This window comes from Amphiprion ocellaris, chromosome 15 (genome assembly GCF_022539595.1).
Source record: "Amphiprion ocellaris isolate individual 3 ecotype Okinawa chromosome 15, ASM2253959v1, whole genome shotgun sequence".
NCBI classification, from domain to species: domain Eukaryota; kingdom Metazoa; phylum Chordata; class Actinopteri; family Pomacentridae; genus Amphiprion; species Amphiprion ocellaris.
Genome location: NC_072780.1, coordinates 28591131 through 28597259, shown reverse-complemented (window position 1 = coordinate 28597259; position 6129 = coordinate 28591131). Strand labels below are relative to the sequence as shown.

Here is a 6129-nt window from a genome sequence, read left to right as displayed (position 1 = left end):
TTTTTATAAAGGGAATAAAGAGCTGGGAAACCTAACAGCACATGCATCCTGATGTGTGTTTTCGTTCGTGCCAAAGCAAAGCTCTGGTTTCGAGAAGGAGACGCAGAAGAAGCAGCCTAATGAGACAACAAATGGCAGCTGAACCCCACGAGAACCCTCCTCACGCTGTATATTCCTCTTAGGTTTGTGTCACAGCCGACTGCTCGGAGATGAAAGAGCGGAGCTGAAGTGCCACAGAAACACTGCCTTAAGAGTCTCTTTGTGTTAGAAGTTCGGCTGCAACTTTTAAAAGGGGGTGAAATGAAGACTGCACCTTAACTGAACTCCCGCCGTCCTCTGTTGAGTTTCTTTTCACCTTTCTCTGCACCACATGTGAGGTCCTGTTCCTCCTGCACCAGTGCCGCTGCGACAGCTTTTCTGTGCATATGCGGATGCAGCATTTGTAAAATGTTTCTCTCGAGAACTGACACCGGCGCCGACTTGTTGTGACGACGGGAAACAATTAAACTGTCTTGCGGCGGTGGTTTTCCAAATGGTCCTTCTGACGCGCCGCCTTCATAACTCTTGTTCTTAAACTGACTTGGACACACTCGGATGGTAATTTGCTGCTGGATAAAAAGCTCTAAATCACTCAGTAGAGCCGCAGACGCTGACAGGTGGCAGCGACTTAAAAGCCTGTGAAGGAATACCTGCTTCTCCTCAGTGGAGGTAAACTGCTGTCAAACGAGCGGCGACATTCATAAATACACATCACTTATGAATATTGTATGATGCATCTCATGTTCAATTAAGCACCTTCAGCTTGTTCCTCTTCTCCGGTGCGTATCTCCCCCCCACCATGTTTTGCTCTTAATCCCTCTCAGGACAGCTTTAGTATTCCTAGAGGACGTCTGCTAAGTTTTTTTTAACTCAGGATGGTGAAAATTCGATCCACTGCAGAACAAAGATATCAGCGACTTTCCCCACCTAATGTGCAGGGAAATTTCCGTCCAACTTAGCTTGACTTGAAGCTCAAAGGGAATCAGAATCGGCAGCCGGTGTTTCATACTATTTCTGACATTTCAGTTATAAAGAGGTACGTTGCCGGTGGCGCAGAATGCCTGAATCTGTCTAGAGATGAGATGAAACTTAAAATATCCGAGCAGGGAAATTGTGTTTTTGCTGCAGCAGAAGACAAAGAGTTTCATAAACAGGCATAAGAGGCAAGTCAGGGGACACAGCCAGTGGTGCAATGTTCATGTAATAAAGGGAAAAAAGAAAGTTGGGAGGTTTTTTTGGACAATGGCAGCCTGGGTGTTATCCTGTTTCACAGTGTTCTCAGATTAAGAAAAGCATGATTAGGGCAAACACTTAGCTGGACTTTAACTCTGAACTGGTTTCCCTCAGCAAAGCTTAAATCCAGATCAATGGTTTGTTATTCAAAGTTTTAATGCTAATCTTGTCGGATGGATTTCTTGCATGTCTGAATTGTTATTCTACCAGTTCGTCCAGATCTGAGATGCGAGTTCACACACGACTGCTGTCAAAGAATACGTTCTGAAATGTTGCAACATGCCTTGATATTACTGCAATAGTATTTTGACAGTTGGAGCTATCTCCAATCTCGACTGAGACTGAACAGATAAGAATAAACTTCATGTTGCTTCATTTTTCTGGTGTTGTTCTTAAATTCTATTGACAGGATTTAGCAAGTCTCACACTCGTCACATTCTGCAGCTGTCAGAACCCTTTCTTGTAATAATTTAAAGTGCTGGTTAGCTTCTAGTGACTTTTTTTAATCCACAGGGTTGTCCCAAAGAAATAAAAAACACAAATCCAAAGCTTCTCTGGTGGAGTCATTATTGTTGCTCCTGTTCAGGTAACGTCAAGTTGTCAGTTTGACCCAAACTATGATCTTTTCCCAAAGTTAACTGGCTATTTTTGATGCCTAAACTTAACCACTTAGTAAAATAAGGCTTGACTCAATAAAATAAATGAAATAATGATGATTCAACACAAGACACAAACATCTCCTGGGTGAAAGTATCTGACTTACACCTCATTCACCCCTGCAACCTCCTCATGAGGACCTTTTAAAGTGGAAAAAACAACTCTTAACCCTAAATCAGCATCAAATATTGACACCTTTGATAGCAATGTCAGAGGATGTTTTGTGCGTCATTCTGACACACAAGTGGTTTGGAAATAAATGACAGAATTTAAGGTCCTGGGAATGAAAACGGTTTTCTGTGTGAACGTCCATGTTGTAATCAGTGAGTGGAACTGAAGGATATTGAAGGAAAGCTGTCAGGGGATGAACAAGGCAGGCAGGTTGAGGCTACAAAACTTTAATCAAAACTCACTTAACAAAGGTGGACGGTTGAAGAAAAAAAAACACAAACCAGTGATCCAGAAAAATCCAAGCTAAAAGTTCATGTGGTATTTAAATGGCTAATTCCGAGTGCAGAAAACCTTAACAAACAAAAATCCCAAAAAAAGGAAGTCAGGCAGGTAAAACAGGGCGAACTATGAAGATGCAGGATTATGTCTAAACAAAAAACTGATTAGAAAGAAACGACAGGCAAAACTAATCAGGGCGATCAAAAGAGGAGGGAAACGGACAAAGGAAGGAAGTAAAACAGCTGGAGATGCACATGGACAGGGATATTTTCCAAAATAAAACAGGAAGCAAAACTACAAGTCAGAAATCATGCCGAGAGGTGATGCAATCAAGAGTCAAGATTCAAGAATCTTTCTTGTCATTATGCAGTTAGTTTTCATCAGTCACATAACAAAATTTTGTCGGTATTACCTGCTTAAAAGTCAACATTAAAAGACTTGGACAGTAAAACATACAGTGCCTTGAAACTAGTAAAAATACAATAAAAGTAAGAAAATATATATGTAACAGACTGGTAATTAATTAACTGCAACAGTAATTGTGTCAATAAGTCAGCATAATAAATTTAATATTTTAAACCGACACATGTTTTTATTTATTCTTTTACCAAATTGCTGCTATTCATTGCATTGTATTCCTTTCTATATCAGTATCCGATTGTTGCATCAGCTGATTTTGGCTCCAGTCATTAGTCGCATAGATCCAACGCTACAGACTCAGTTCAGTCTGACAGTGTAAAATCTCCAAAGACAAAAGGCTTTGACAGTTGGGATGTACTGCGAATGATCACAGAACAAAAAGGTGGTTTGTACACTGTGCAGGGTATCGATGTTATATCACAGCGGCACAATACACGAGCACCTGGAGAGAAAACTGCATTCTGGAAAATGCACCGTCAGAAAAGACAATCACCCTGAGACTGCAGCATGTTCATTAACATGAAGAGCTCCATTAACTTAAATGAAATGGTCAATTAGGTTGTTTTGTTTTGGAGGCACATTAACAGCTTAGATTAATCGACTTATTGGTAAAATAGTCACTACATTAGCTGAAAAACCATCTTTAAATCCACCTCTGCGTCTCTTCTCACCTTTCTGTCTTATTTACTCCCTCAGTTCTCTCACCACTTCCCCCTAAACTCCCCCGGTTTCTCCCCCGTCGCCACCTTTTCTGTCAGACTTAATTGTTTTTCTCTTCTTCCCCAGATTCCCCTCCATGTTGTGTGTTTGATTGAATTGCGAGGACTTCTCACCGTCACTGCTGTGGGGCTAAACACGGAGCGTTGGTGCCAGGGATAAGGATGGCAAGCCAGAGGGTACACACAAACACACACAAACACACACTGGAGATAACACTGATACAAGCTGTTTGACACATGCCTTCACAGACCCACACGCAATGTGAAGTGCATCAGGAAAAAAGAGAGGAAATAGTCTTGCTGTTTCATTACTATCTGACCCAAACACCTCTCCTGATGAACGCACAACGAACCGGTACCCAGCTGTACAAAACAATACCACACACACATGCCTTGTGCGCACACCTCCACCCCACAAACCCCCACTTTAATCTGTTCTCCAAATGTTGTTTCCTCCCTGCGGTGCTGAGCCAGTTTTTCTATTTATGGAGGGGTGTTGAGCTGATGTGAGATGATCGGAAAGTGCCTCGCTCCCATTGTGATTCTCCTTGAGGTGTGTGTGTTTGTGTAGACGGCAGTGTGCTTGCGTGACTGTGTGTGTGTGTGTGTGTGTGTGTGTGTGTGTGTGTGTGTGCTTGTTTTCAGGTCTGTCAAGGTGTTTGTGCATCCCTGTGTGTGTGTGTGTGTGTCCCTGCATTGTGGATGATGGGGGTATAAACAGGAGCAGCTCATAGAGAGCAGATGTGCCTTAGATAATGACTAAATGGAGATGCTAGGAAGTACCAGCAGCCAGACTAATCAACAGCTTCAAGTGCACAACTTTCCTGGCAAAGGGCTGTGTGTGTAGGACTGCAGATATATATATGTATGTGTGTGTGTGTGTGACTCAGTTGGTGGAAGTTTGTGACTGAATGCCCACATCCACTACTAATACACAAACACACAGACTTGAAGGGGATTGCATTCATGCTGGGTGCGCTGCTGGACACAAACGCACACACAAGAGGAAGCACTTTTACTTCTGCTAAGCTCCACTGGTCCACACAGATGCACTAAAGCTGGCAATACTCTCAGAAAGAAATCAAATCTTCTGCATTTCCACAGACAAAATGGTGGATTTTGGGCCACAGAAGAGAAGTGCGCTGAGGTTGGATTGCTGTTTTGTACAACTTGCAGTCCCGGCTCATCCTCGATGGCTGCCACATCCTGATTCATATTTACGCCCAGAACACATTTACTTTCTGTACGGACTTGTAATTTTTATAAAATCACTTAGTTCGTTTATTGTTTTGAGGAACTTGTCTTTTCAAGTGCACTAACACAATGTAGTACTGTGATTCTTTGTGATTTTTTATTATACACACCAAGTATGTACTACAATTTGGGTACAATTATCCATCATGCCAAGTTTGTACATGTGAAAGGTGCACATAAACTTTATTAATGTCTTCATTTACATTTACATTCAACTTTTGTATGTCTTGTCTTTTTACCACGCTTCTTTTGATCTAGCTGCTCAAATGTGTGGATTTCCCCGGTGAGAGATGAATAAATCTTAGCTTAAATTACCTTAACTTGACTTAAATTATCTTAAGAGGTTATCATAACTTGTCTCAACTTAAGTTATCTTAGCTTTGGGTGCTATCTTAAGTTATCTTAAGTTATCTTAAGTTAAGTTATCTTAATTTATTTTAGGTTTAGTTATCTTAACTTATCTTAGGTTAAGTTACGTTAACTTACCTTAAATTAGGGTATCTTAGCTTATCTTAGGTTAAGTCATCTTAACTTATCTTAAGTTTTCTTAAGATAAGTTATCTTAATTTATTTTAGGTTTAGTTATCTTAACTTATCTTAGGTTAAGTTAGGTTAACTTATCATAAATTAGGGTATCTTAGCTTATCTTAGGTTAAGTCATCTTAACTTATCTTAAGTTATCTTAACTTAAGTTATCTTATCTTATCTTATCTTATCTTAGGTTTAATTATCTTAACTTATCTTAGGTTAAGTTATCTTAACTTATCTTAAGTTAAGTTATCTTAATTTGTCTTAAGTTATCTTAACCTGTCTCAAGCTACATTATCTTAACTTATCTTAGGTTAAGCTATCTTAACTTGTCTTAAGTTGGGTTATCTTATCTTATGGTTTTGTATCTTAAGTTACCTTAACTTGTCTTAAGTTAGGTTATCTTAGCTTATCTTAAGTTAAGTTATCTTAACTCAACTTAAGTTATCCTAACTTATCTTAAGTTAAATTATCTTAAGTTATCTTTACGTGATGTGGGTGTCATCCAATCGCTCTCTGTCTCTCTCTCCTGCTTTTTCTAATTCTAGTAAGTTCAATAAATAGCAGTAAGTTTGGGCCTTGGGAATGTGTGACTGTGAAGCTGGACTAGTTAGCAGTTCACAGCTAGTTATCTACTATATATTGCTTTTTTTCAACTGTTGACCCAGCTTTACTGCTGAATCAGACCTTGATTTAAGATGCATGATTATATCAACATTTCATTAGTTTCTGCCGATAAAGGCTTTAAATTAAATATTGACGTCGCCCCAGAATGAACATTTACTGGCAGATGATGCCTAAAAGTTTGCAGTTTTGTTTGAAAATGTTA

At 39.7% G+C, this 6129-nt stretch overlaps 1 long non-coding RNA gene across 1 annotated transcript; it reads left to right on the top strand.

Annotated features, from left to right (window-relative positions):
• The first annotated feature begins 257 nt into the window (after nucleotides 1-257).
• LOC129350738 (uncharacterized) lies at nucleotides 258-5148 on the top strand. The gene is made up of 3 exons (XR_008604229.1): nucleotides 258-708; nucleotides 3586-3695; nucleotides 4623-5148. It is a non-coding gene; the product is annotated as an uncharacterized LOC129350738 (long non-coding RNA).
• Nucleotides 5149-6129: the final 981 nt, after the last annotated feature.